Here is a 14,778-nt window from a genome sequence, read left to right on the forward strand (position 1 = left end):
GAGAGTGAATGTCTCTCATTACCTTTATCTTTAGGAATATCAGGAGAAACATTTAAGTCAGTTTTAATAATGTTTGAGCAACAAAATGTTCCTCTGGGACAAGGAGATGTGGATTTTTGGCCAACATGAGTTTGTGGATGAGCTAATCAAGCTGACAACCCACAAAGTGGGTTGTGGTTCACAGGACTGAATCTGTGATTTCAAAGAACTTAGAGTGATTGCAAGTTTCCTGTGACTCAGCTCAAGCCACTTGGTAAGTACTGTAGCTCACACAATGCGACTTAAGGCTAATCCACTATAAACCACAGCAAAGTGTTTGATGGTTCTAAGTGACTACAGACTGACCCTTTTTAACTACTCGCACTGGGATGAGAAAGGCACACTTGTCTTAAGAGATTTTGTATTTCATCAATTAAAAGTATTTTGTATTTCATCCTCCTACATGGACTTCCTTTAATTGCAAAACTGCTAATGCATTGTCAACAGATATTTCTAGATGGGAAAAAAACAGGAAGAATACATTTCTAATCATACAGTCAATGTTGTTATGATGATACTTAATACACTGTCTAACAATTCTTCAGCTAGACCCAGATGCACGTTTTTGGGCCTAAACTGAGTATTGAATCATTATCAGATCCCAGTTATCTACACATTAAGCAATAATTCACACATGTATGCTGGCATACCTCACAGTTCACTGAGCATCGTCTAACATTCCTGAATTCATACGTAGTCTATGTAATTGACGTTTATAAGCTGCAAAGGATCTAAGCTGCATGATCTACTGTATGAACAAAAAAATGCTGTATACATACACTACCATATAAATGTTTGTGGTCAGTACTTTTTTTATGTTTAACTTTTATTCAGCAAAGATGTATTAAATTCATCAAAAGCGATTACGAAAGGTTCATATTTCAAATAAAAGCTGTTCTTTTGCTTTTCTTTTCATCAGAGAATCCTGAACAAAATGTATCAGGTTTCTACAACAATATCACAACTGTTTTCAACGCTGATAATAATAAATGTTTCTGGAGGCTGAAGAAACGGCTGCTGAAAATTCAGCTTGATCATCACAGGAATAAATTACATTTTATAATAAATTAAAACAGAAAACAGTTATTTTAAACTGTTATAATATTTCACAGTATAACTGTTTTAATGTTTGGATCAAATGAATGCTGCCTTGGTGAGCATAAGACTATTTAAAAAAATACAAATCCTAACTTTGAACTGCTTGGTAGCATACTTCCTACTTATGCTACTAAATGATGGAACATGAATGAAACATTTCTCTTTTTCTAACTCCATATCTTCTTAAACATTTCAAACTTTGTATTATAATCATACCATTAAAAATGTCTCAGAGTCAAGAGCCCAAATGCCGAGGTTAAATTGGGCTGGGTTAAATAGCAGCGCTCTTGAGTGGTGGTCGGATAGTTAAATGTCAGTTGTAGAAAGTGATGTATCAGAGGGCTGGAGATAGTGTAGGCGTAGTTTGATTAATAAGGTGCCTGAAGCAGTGACTCAGCCAGCTGAAGCAGAGACCTCCGTGATAGGAGCCCCTGCACCATCCACCCATGATCAATGAACCAGGTCAAGAGATTTCCAGGTGTATCTTATACACAACAGTAAATTGAAACCAGGTTTTTAAGTCCTGGGCTCTCTGTTAACATGGTAATCTTCAATGTGAATGAATTGTGATTAATCTAACACAAACACACAATATCTTTTGTATCTTTTGTAGCTGCACAACTTCATCAGTAAGACTCAGTACATCTGAATTGTTAGCAAAAACCAGAAATATATGTTTAAACTCAAAGTATTCTGGATATTATTAAGCTCTGTGATTAAAATGCACACTCAATTAAAGACAACCCAAGTAGGTAGAATAACATACTTTGAATAAAAGGATCATCTAAAATAATAAATAGAAATCTAATTTGCTTTATGTAAAACTGAAGCAAATGAAAGATTTATGGTTTTATGTCTGCTTTTAGTTTGATATTGGTTTGATTGGCACTTTTAATGAGGAAAAAAAGATAGGACATTATTTTAATGTATTGAATGAGTTTATGAATGAGAGAAGTAAGAGCACAGTTGCAGAAAGTCTTTATGGATCGTATCATATCATATGATATCATATCATATTATTAGATATTTTTCTTTTTCCGTAAGGTGTTTATTACAAAAAATAAATTTACATTTAAATCTTTTTACAGCCTTTATATAATAATATGTATAATAATATTATATGTCATAGTTTTTGTTTCATAGATTTAATAAGGCAAAAAGAAATAACAGTGTTTCTGAACATTAATTATTAAAATATTCCATTTTTAATTATTAAAATATTCAGTTTTGCCAGTTATATCCTGTTGTCCAAATTAGGCTGCTTAGACTTTTCTGTAGCAATAAGTTGGAACATACAGTATTTCAAATCTGAGGCTACATAGGCCTTCTGTGCATCTTCTACCAGGCTGCTGGTCCATTTTTCTCTTTATAGGTCAGATGTTATTATTGGAATGGAGTCAGTCTGTCTTTGTTTGATTGTGACTTTATGAAACACAATCTGTCAATGTCTTCAAGTGCTGGGAAGATTTCTGATTTTTAATTTGCACCTAGTATATTTATTGACAAAGGCAGAATATTTAGATGATGAAGTCATTGCATCCTTTTGTTGTCTTCCAGTAAATGCATGACAAATATTAACCCACATAAGTCCAGGCTGACCAGCAGAAGGGTAAACTGTGGAGAGACCGAATGGCAGATTTTAATAATTGCATCCTTCTGCTTCTAATAATTTCTCAGCTGTCTTTTTATTTATTTATTTATTTTTTATCAGATAGCATGCTCATCATAGACCATAGGACTTTTGGTTTTATCCCTGATAAAAACTTAAATTTATTAAATGATACAAACTGACAGTAACTGAAAATTAATATAGGGGGCTAGAGGTAAATACCACATTTATCAGACAACATCAGTGCATCATGTCTTTTAATTGGATTCAGCTTTCTAAATTCAGCTTTTGGGAGGTCTAATAAATAATGGCAAGACAACAGAAAGCTGTGTGTAATACTGGCAGACTTTAAAAAAAATCATTGATGTTGACTTGATTAAGTTTGACATTTAATGTTAATGGAAACTTGATAAGATCAAAGTGAAAAATATTATTATAATCGGAATATAATTTATTATAACAAATCTACCTTTGTCAGTAAGTTGCTTTAGGGAACAAAAACAGATTTGTTCAAATGTTTTTGTAGTGATTTTCTTAACTAAATTTTCTAGTGTGTAAAATTATGTTCAGCTTAACAGAAATTACAATCATAAAAATGTAGTATGTAATGTAAAAGTACATACATAATCTAAAACTATACAAATTATTCAAAAATCTTATGACATTAAGGTTATGTGATTAAAAATATGCATTTAATATTAAGATCAAATTACTGCTGATATATTCTTGGTGGCAAGATGTTGCCTCCCAGATGAATATGAGTATAGAAGATGAAAAGAGTTCAATATAATCTGTCTGTTATGTTAATGTTCCATCTTTGTGGTTCTTTGTTATGACTATTTTAGATTATTAAGTGATGAGTGCATTAATATTAGGTCTGTAGATAAAAATAAAAAATTTAAATTTCTTTGCTTCATGTACTGCAGTATGACCTGGCATCTCCTGACAAGAGCATTTTCTTATCTCGTAACTAAGTGATCACAGCCCACCTATTAAGTCAAGTTCAACCATAGCACCTGTAAGGAGGAGAGTGCCAGCTGAATACATCCATGAACCTTTAATCTCCTTTGGCCCATAGATCACATTTCAGCCATGCATCCCTGTCCAACGCCCTCTGATAAAAAAAAAGAAAGTCTTAAACATCCTTATCTTTGTAACAGCTGCTCCCCTCCTTGCTGATGGCCATCTTGTTGGCTGACTTTTACCACCCCTACCTTTGTTAAACAACAGTGGTGTAGATATTGAATTCACTTTACAAATTATTAAATCTTATCTGGTGGCTTTCCATGCGTAGACTTACATTAGAGCACTATACGGTATGTTGCAGTGAATATAGTTAATATACACTGACTTTGTCATGCTCATTCCACTCCATCAGTGCGCCTGTTGGCTACAGTATGTGTGTTGACCTGAAACATGAAAGTAATGAGGTGTGTTGTGTAAGTGCTGAATCTGAGGTAATGATGAAATGAGTGGAAATGAACCTGTGGGGAAATCCCTGGCATGGCGATGAGGATTAAACTAATGAATTAATAAAATTGGAACAACCTAGAAAACATCAAACAAAACAGGGAGAGAATTGTGTGTGGGAAAGTTACAAATAACTGCATTTAGTTCTCTGCATCCTTATCTTGATTGTGTATCTGGATTTTTAGTTCAACCTTGCTGCACAGAGCCCTCTTGATAAAATAAAATAGGATAAAATAAAATACATATTAATATTTTAATTATTATTATTATTTATTAACTTTAAATTTGGTTTTTATCATCAGTACATTTAAATAATTTATTTTTTATTCCTTCATTAATGATTTATAATATACATTAGAAATGTATTTATATCATGCAAGTGCACATTATTTTCCATATAGTCATTTGTGTTGTCCTACACAATGCTGACATCTATTGGTGAACAAATGAAAGTTCATTTCAAGCTTGAAATTGTTTTAGCATTATGAGCAATCATTTCAAGTCTTGATTTATTCTTTTAATTCATTTGCACTAGGCTGAATACATTAATTTACACATTTAATGATACTTTTTGTTAATTTCAATGTCTAAATCCTGTTAAATAAAACAATTTGTTCATAGGTATAATTACAAAACAAGTATAAACTGAAAAAAGTTTCCAAGCAGTACTTCATCCAATTAATAATTTGTCTTTCAATTTAATTTACCATTTTTTGTTTTATTATTCAAGTAATATATATTTTTTAGTTCAAAACATCGATAAATATAAATATCTTTCATTAAGAGCTCAACTAAGACATATTTGTTTTGACCAATGTAAAATATCAGTTTAGATTAACTCATATTATTATATAAACATCAACCCCAGATTCACAGATAAGTTTCAGATGGAAATGCATGTTCTTAACTGAAAATATCTTGTACTGGAACATCTTAAAATATGTCAGTGCCATTGTCGTGTCTTAAGATGCACACCAGTAAGTTACCGGTTTTTAAATATCCTGATTTAGCCTAGTCCCGGCTTAAGCTAAGCCCTGTCTGTGAAACCCTGCATCTATGATCAAACATGGAAGTTATACAAGAATGAATCAATGTCGTTGTTTACATCAGGAATGTACATACAGTACAGACCAAAAGTTTGGACACACCTTCTCATTCAAAGAGTTTTCTTTGTTTTCATGACTATTTCATGGCTATTTGACCAAGAAGGAGAGTGATGGGGTGCTGCGCCAGATGACCTGGCCTCCACAGTCACCGGACCTGAACCCAATCGAGATGGTTTAGGGGTGAGCTGGACCGCAGACAGAAGGCAAAAGGGCCAACAAGTGCTAAGCATCTCTCGGGGAACTCCTTCAAGACTGTTGGAAGACCATTTCAGGTTACTACCTCTTGAAGCTCATCAAGAGAATGCCAAGAGTGTGCAAAGCAGTAATCAAAGCAAAAGGTGGCTACCTTGAAGAACCTAGAATATGACATATTTTCAGTTGTTTCACACTTTTTAGTTATGTATATAATTTCATATATAATTCCACATGTGTTAATTCATAGTTTTGATGCCTTCAGTGTGAATCTACAATTTTCATAGTCATGAAAATAAAGAAAACTCTTTGAATGAGAAGGTGTGTCCAAACTTTTGGTCTGTACTGTACATTTAAATTACTTTATGCACTAAAATGTACACGTATGCCACCTCACAGCAGAACTCCAGATCATCTGTCATGTGGGTTAACTGAGACCTGAACTAGGAGGATCACTTTATCGACAGGTACACTGCACTATTAAATGTAAACCCTGAAGTCAGATGCCCTTATAAAGACTGTAACTTTACTGTTTGATCTTCACAGAAAAGTTGTCAACGACAAGCCTGACATCACCCACATCACCACCCATTTTTTACAGTAAACCAGGTATGTATAAGTGCATTCATCTCTTGTTGTATTTGCCATAATTACAAGATTCCAACTTGGAAAAAGAATTCAAGTCCTTGTAGAACTCATAATTACCATCTGTAATCTGGGAATTTTCTGTGAGTTTCTACTTGTATCACGTGACTGTACCTGACTGTTGCAGATTAATTTAGGCATCGATAGTGTTGCCATAGAAATGCACAGTTCCCGGTCTAAGGACATGAACAGCATATCTAAGTAGAACATAGTGTGAATGCAGCATTTGATCTTGAGTATTTGACAACAGCATTATATAACTGGCTTGATAATGTCTTCATTGATCTGTTTCTTCCTCTGTTTGGATGCAGCTAACAAGACAGACTCCAGTAAGAATCCTCAGTGTTGATCAAGCAAGTCCACATCTAACCAATCTAGAGTGGGAATCATCGGAAGAAAACTTTGTAATGGATGATCCGACCGATCTCAGGCCTTCTATGTCAATTTTGACAAATTTGTGTCAATCAGCAGGTAATACTCAACCTCGGAAAAGGTGAGTTAGCACCTAAAATTCAGTAGTTTTGATGCCTGAGATAAACTGTTTTATGTTAGTTTGTTACACTAGTTCATGTTTTATAGGGAAATGTTTTCAGATAAAAATTCATGTTATGTTATGTTTTGTTTTTAAATTAAATTTGGAATGTAATTAAAATAAAACAGAAAATTGCATGAATGTTCCTTTATTTGTTTGCTTTTTTCTTAATTTTCTAGTTTAACAAATTGGAAAAATAAAACAACTGATATAGATTTAACTTGGAAATAACACTGAAAATGTTTTCATTCATCCAATAAAATTTTTTTTAGGGTAACAATAAAAAAAAAATTATATTTTCTAAGTCTATAAAAACTATACAAATTAATTTCTTAAATGAGAATTTTTTTTTGATTAAATCTATATTTTATATTGTTTAGGGCAAGTTATTTATTTTGCATTGGTTCAAGTTATAAAATATAGATGTGAATCATTAATCTCATTTTTTTTTTATTGGATGAATGAAACATTTTTTTTCAGTGTAGAATAGTACGAACTGTGCTTCTGAATCACATTTACAGTGTGCACATAAAATGTATTTCTAACATTCAAAAGAGCAATTAAATCTTTAGAAACAATATAGCTTCTGGTAATGTACTTTCATAACACGCTTCATTCTGCCTGTTCAACATCCCTATTCAACCCCTACATCTGTCTTCTCATGGAGAACACTGCACATTTAGTCTCCTCCATGTATTTCTCTCTCGACAACAGTGGCACATAAATAAAAATACACCTGTTGCACACTATTGATATTAAAGTTCCTGTAGTGGCTGTAGTAAAAATAGAGCTCCAACATTGATCACTGTACTACTCTGATGTAACCGGCTCGTCTTGAGTCACGTGTCAGACTTGAGCTCTGGCTCTGTGGATGTCTGTCACTATTGTGGCAGTGGCACCCAGCGGCATAGAATAGGCTGTGCTCAAATTCTGCAGTGCAACCACCAGACACTTCCAGCTGTAATGGAGAGCTTTCCCCATATTCTGGAAAAAAAACAAAGATGAATGAATATGAGGTAACACTTTATTTATAGTCCACTTTAGACATTCTCAGTAACTTTGCACTACATGCAAACTACCAATCATTTGAGTGTTAGTAGATGGTCTGCTTATATCTACTAAAACTCTGAGTTAGCTGACATGTAGTTGCAAAGTTACTCAGTAGAATGTCTGAAGCGGACTATCAAGTGTAACTGAAAAAGACTATCAACATAATACAGTTGTATTAACAATATGCAGAGTCCCCCATGATGAAGCAGCTTGTTTTTAAAGGTTATTATTATTAAAGAGAACCTATGGTTAAAATAGTTTATTTTAATAGATTAAAATAATTATTCGTGGTAATGTGATAACGATTTAAAGAACTATATTGCTTTATGATCTTGAATAAGAACAGTAAATAAAATAAAAACAATAGTTGTTGAGAAAACAATTAAATAATTTAAAGCGAATATATAATAAAATAAGAATTAATTGGTCTGTTTACGTAACATCTTTTAGAATTTTAATTAAACATCATATACACTAATCCAAAACCTGTTGTGAAATTCTGTAGAAAAATACAGTTATCAAATAATTTGTTGTTGATTTAATTTAATGTTTCTGTCAGAGCTGTTTATATTAAATAGGTTAATTGTTTCTGCGTTACTCAGACGGTAAGCATGTGTTATTATATTTAACGTTACCGTGTAAATAATCATGACCAGACAAACAAGAAACTTTCACAGTTAATCACGTACTTTTCTTAACTTTCTGTATTTGTCGTGTGTTTTTTCTTTATATGGTCATCTCGTGGTTGGTCAACAATATCGTCCTCAACCAGCGGTTGGTATTTCTCTGGTAGAAAAGCGAAGTGCGCTTGTTTGGCGGACTTCTTTTTCTCGTTCACGCGCTTCGATGAGTCCAGCATATGCGGCTCGTCCTGAACATTGATTTCTTCCTCAGCTGCTTGATCGTCGTCAGTGTGAACTGTTTTAGATTTGTTATTCTTTTCCTGCTTGAATTCGACGCGTTTTCGATACATTTTATTCGCATTAAAGTACGCTGTCCATCGGTATCAGCTGAATGTGTCAGGAGCGAAGTTCACGAAACGAAACTTCGACCGGAATAGTTAGGCGCATGCGCAGGTAGGTGCGGGCTAATCACTTGACAGAATCACTAGATATGCAGCCATTATTACAAACCTGATTTTATCTGCTTAGACAGTTTTTAGTAGCCTATCACTTTTCTTTTTGAAATTGGTATTCAGTAAGTGTTATGCTATAATGCTACTGTCTTATTCCATGACATAGGCCTATCATAACATACGTACGTCATCTGATGACTTCAACTGAAGAACTTGGACAAAGTTCAGCTTGAGCTGTAAATTTTAGTGTGTGAGAGGCAATAGTGGAGTTTATGCATAGACCTATCATACACTGAAACATTGGGCCTACATCACTTTTTATTTGTATTTATTTATTTATTTTTAAAGAATAACTGTACCAGCTTTGCTTTTATGCACATGTCTGACTGCTCTACCATTGATTTATAGAGGTTTTTTTGCAGGTATGACACTTTTAGTTTATGGAAGTAAATATATTCTTTACTACAATACAAAAGAATGTAAATACATCTCAATAGTCTGACACAATATTTTTTGGTTAGATGATTTAATCGTAGGTTTTGATGTGAAATACATCTTGTTGCATATGAAAGTTACTTTTAGATGTTTAACATATCAGCTTGGACTCCACTACTCCACTGTGCCTTAATTGACATATTGATTAAATCTTTCAATCAGGTTTTATGGCATGTGTTTATTATTTTATTTATTTATTATTTATTTATTTATTTATTTATTTATTTATTCTTGTGTTATCCCTGTGTTCTCACATTGGATTATGTTCATCCTGAACTATGAATGACAAGTCAGAGAAGTCACTTTTTTGGTCTTTTGACTGATTGGAGAAAGTTTCATTTGGAGGCCTGTGGGTGGGGGGTATGTTATAAAGGCTCAACTGGATGGGAGTATTTAAGAGAAGCTGGTGAAAAATAGTAATAATAATAAAATGAAGAGTTTTAGTGCCCATAAAGATGGACACTTAGTTGTGACTATTACTCATCCTTGGTGCACATCTATTGGCATGTAAATTTTTATATCTGTCTTTTAAATTTTGTACTATACATTTGTTCTTAAGCTATAGTACTATCTGTATCTACCACTATTTTTCTTATTTCTTCTACCAATTCACCAATTTTTCTCATTTTCATCTTATTGCATTATTATAAATAGGTGTTTGTCTGTATCTCATGGAAATCTTGAGGATGTTCACTGTTCTTACATTTCAATTGGATCTTTTTTTATGTTGTCTTTTCCTAAAAGATATAATATAAAAATATTTAATATTCTTATTTATATTTTAAAATATAACATATTCAATTAAGCCATATTTTCTATGCCTGTAGAAGCAAACAATGAGGTAGTTGAGGAAGACAGTGGAGTAGGACAGCCACCCATATGCCCATGTAACCGACCAATACATAACATGTTGATCCTCTGTTAGTTAGTGGTGACATACATTAACCTATCTGCAACCAATCAGGATGCGCTTCTTTAGTCTTGCCTTCTGTGCTACAATCAACTGCAGAAGACAGCAGCACTGAATGCTACACTCTTAAGAAAAATGATTCTAAACAGTATCAGAAAAGGGTTCTTCAGCTTGTAACAATAGCAGAACCTTTTTGGTGCTAAATAGTAACCTTTTAATAGGGTTCCATAAAAGAACCAAACTTTGAAAGTGCTATATAGAACCTTAATGATGCTATAAATTACCTTGTTAATGATGGTTTATTTTAATTAATATTAGTATATTCATATAACTAATATTAGTTTTAATAATATTATTTGAATAAATAATAATTTTGAATGACTTTTTACCCCTCTATCTGCCTGGTCTTATATTCTTATAGCTTCTATTAAGGTTTTCATAAAAACAACAACTCCACATATATAGCAACTCCACTGTACATTCTGTAAATCATAGCTTCACTTACTCTGCACTTTGGGTGAACTAACCCTTTAATTTCTTTGCGACTGAAGAAAGAAAGACATTGACATCTTGGATGACATGGGGGTGACTTAATTATCAGAAACTTTTTATTCTGGAAGTGAACTAGTCCTTTAATGGAAAATGTCAGTTCAGGAAATCATGTGCTTTTAAACGTATTTATTTGGTCAGGATTTCTTGCATTTCAATGAATGGGAGTTATGTAATGTGTAAGAATTTGAAATTTGTCTAAAAATAAGTTCCTCTAATTTTAAGGTGCTGAGCCAACTGAGGCCACAGCAGTTGTAAAATACAACCGCAATAAGAACATCCTCACCACCGACCTTCAGATCCCTGATTATGACCTTGAAGCTGGCAGTTACAGATAGCAATGCTAAAGGAAATAAGTTAAAATTCATGTAAATTTATGTAAAATTTATGTAACTAACAAATACATCCCACAGCCGTCAGGGATCGGGCAGACCCGGTTCCAGCCAATCGCCAGCGCTCACACTCTCCCGAATTCTAATCACCAGCACCTGATCTCCATTACCCCTGCACTATAAGACACCTCCGGAAACCCCAGTGCACTGTCAAGCCTCCAACAGGGATTGACCTCATGAACTTGTCTCCGACTCCTCGTCTTCATGAAAACTCCAGCTGTAAAGTATGCTCACATTTGAGATAGTAACCTGTGTGTCTTTTTTTCTTCTGTCTCCAGAACGCTCTAGGCATATTCCGTGATCTGAACTCCCCTATGTGCCTTGATATCTCCTGAATGCCCATAAAATTCTTTGACTATTGAACTCTGCAAAGAGAAGAGACAAGCATTGATATCTCGTATTGTGTGGCTTTGACGTCTTGATACAGAAGCAAAGTCACCTGGCTTTCACAGAAGCAAACTCGCCTGGCTTCCACGGACACGAACTCCACAGACCCCACACCAAGATTGCACTTCCTTCCCTTTCACGATCCCCTTGGGTAAATAAATGTGGCGAGGTGATGGACCGGGTAAATTACAGTTACACTTATGAGGAAAAGTATAACTAATTGAAAAGCAGACTACGCCACCCCGTTTCACTAAACGGAGAAATTTATACAAGACACGCTGGTTCGTGACCACAGAGGGCAAGAGACGTGGATCAAAATACAAAAATACTCTTTTATTTTCTCAACAATAATTTAATATATAAAAACTTTGAGGTAGACAAGTTTTGCACTGTTAATTGTGCACCAGGCCAAAAACAAAGAAAAACAAAAATAACAAAACAAAAACACTTTTGGGCTGGGGCTTGCCAGCAGGGAGCTAGCTGGGCAGTGAGTGTCCTAAGGTCACCCCACTCATTAAATTCCACTCCACACAACACTCACACTCACTAGGTGAAAGACACACAGGCGCCCACGGCAAAACACTCTGTGAAGGAACCACCACCAAAAGAGGACAGACAGCTAGCTCCTCTGCAAAGGGCGGGCCTTCAGCTCCTGAAAGAAACAAAAACACAATATAATACACCTTCACAGTTGGCTGCGAGCTTATGAAGTTATAATAAAACAAATTCAACAAAGAAATCAACAGTCTGCAAATTACTGAGCACCGTAGTTAGCCTGGCTGGTAGTGACCTAGAAAGTTCACAATGTGGCCATGTTACAACAGCCAAAGGCTATGAACCAAATGAAATGAACCACACAAAACACAATTAGACATTAAATCACAGAAATCAAAAACCAGGCTTACAAGACAAAGAAATGTTGCTCACTTCACAATCTTCGAGGAACACACAGAGCAAAGGGCTCAAGGATAACCCAAAGGCTGGTGGTTATATATTAAGTGAGGCTAAATTATACCATCACATGCAGCTACGTCATGCATGGACGGACGGCTCGGAGGCTAGCCAGTAGCCACACACTAGTACAACCAGCTTTTGTAGCCATATGCAGATGCAATGTGAGCTAACGAAAACAAATAATGAATCACGATGATCACAGTGATATTAAATGGCAGCAGAAAACAACAGTGCCGTCTTAGCGACATTATCAATGGAGCATTTTTGCCTCCAGTCCACAATGATGAACCGCTCACAAGTGGTTTACTGCACTAAAAAGAGAGAACGATTAATGAATGAATTTAAGAAAAACACCCACCTCAGGTAATTCAAGTGGTTAGATTTACCCACCCCGTAGTAGATCGCTAGACCCACAGAGGATTAAGTTACTCACACGCAGTCTCGTTCACAACAGGCAACCCGCCAGCGTACAGAGATGTTACATCCGTTCAAGCACATTAGCCGCACTCTGATAGGGACAGCCTGCACCCACAAGCAACGTCGCATTAATTCGGACAGTAACCTGGCTCCCACGGAACTGCACGCGCACAACAACAAAGTCTGTGACGATGACGTATAACCGGGTAACCTGAACTCCGCCTTAAATAAGCCAGGGGTGGCTGCCGATAGGCTGTCAGCCCCGTCACTCAACACAAATCACAGGGCGGAATCTAACCCGCCTTGCCACAATCTACCCCCAGCTTTTGCATCGTCGCCCCGACGATGGACCTAGTCACACTACCACTAAGCGACTCCTAGTGCCAGGGCCTAAAGAGGGCAGAGACAGTATTAGACACAGCGGCCACCCTAGAGGGGTCATCCCTCACAACTTCCGGTGCCCGAGGGAGGTGGTGTCGATTCGAATGATGACCAGCATTAGCTCGCCCCGTCCGTCGCAAGGTTACCTCACCATTACCAGGTTGATCCACAGGCAAGGGTTCCATTACCCAGGCGGGTTCTGGAGCGACCGCACCAAGCTGTCTAGGGGTCAGTAAAGCCGTAGGGCTAACGCTCTCGGTTAAACATCGAGGAGCCGGCCCACTAACAGCCTGTGGGGTTTCAGGTACCAAAACCCACAGATCAACCTCCTCCGATGGAGATCCCTCCGATGGTGGTGCCTCAATCACCAAAGGGCCGCCTGTAGAAACTTCAACAGGAGAGTCCCTTCGTACACGGGTCTTCAACAGGGAGCGGTGGACCCGTTTTACACTACTCAAGTCATCCACCGGCGCAATTGTATACACAGACCCACCTGCCTGCGGTGCTCTCACCACCTGATACACCACTGGGCTCCACAGGTCCTGGATCTTATGGCGCCCTCTCACGCCATAATCCAGAAGGTAAACCAATTGACCCTCCCCCAATGGTGCATCTCGAACATGTGGGTCGTGCTGCTTCTTACGACGATCTGCCGCTACCCTTAAATGTTCTCGGGCCCCTTCGAAGGCCACCAACAACCTCGTTTGGTGCTCTATCACCCACTCATTCACCTTTCCGGATGCCATCTCTTGGTTTTTACCCAAAAGAAAATCAATAGGGAGTCTGGGCTCTTGGCCAAACATCAGGAAGTAAGGTGACTCACCAGTCGCCTGATGCGGGGTAGTATTATAGCAGAAAAGCACCTGAGGGAGCGCAGAAACCCAATCTGCCTTTCGGGAGAGGGGTAAGGTGCGCAGAAGGTAATGCAGAGTCCGGTTAAAACGTTCACACTGCCCGTTGCCAGCCGGGTGATACGGTGTAGTGCGAGACTTCTCAACCTGATACAGATGACAGAGCTGTTGTATTAGGGAGGACTCAAAGCTGCGGCCCTGGTCAGAATGAATGCGACCAGGTACACCAAATTTATAGAACCACTCCACCACCAACATGCGGGCCACAGTCTCAGCTCGTTGGTCTCGAGTAGGGACTGCAAGAGTGTATTTGGTAAACACATCAGTCATCACCAAAACACTTTCCAGCCCTGAGCGAGAAGGTTCTAGCAGCGTAAAATCAATGGCCAAGATCTCATTTGGCCGGGAGGCCAACAAGTGACCCATAAAGCTGCGGGCAACTGGCTGCGTATCCTTGGCGACCTGACACCTTTCGCACTTCCGACACCACTGGGCTACATCAGATGTCAAGCCTGGCCAATAGAAGCGCTGCCGCACAAGCTCGGTAGTTCGCTCGATCCCCTGATGCCCATGCCCCTGATGCATTTGTGTCAACACTTCCTTATGCAAGGCCGCAGGGAGAACTA

The 14,778-nt window shown here is 37.0% G+C and overlaps 1 pseudogene; it reads right to left on the reverse strand.

The window, feature by feature from the left end:
* Nucleotides 1-5,965: 5,965 nt before the first annotated feature.
* Nucleotides 5,966-8,798, reverse strand: LOC132112083 (required for drug-induced death protein 1-like; annotated as a pseudogene).
* Nucleotides 8,799-14,778: the final 5,980 nt, after the last annotated feature.

The sequence above is a fragment of the Carassius carassius genome, chromosome 31 (genome assembly GCF_963082965.1).
Source record: "Carassius carassius chromosome 31, fCarCar2.1, whole genome shotgun sequence".
Classification (NCBI taxonomy): domain Eukaryota; kingdom Metazoa; phylum Chordata; class Actinopteri; order Cypriniformes; family Cyprinidae; genus Carassius; species Carassius carassius.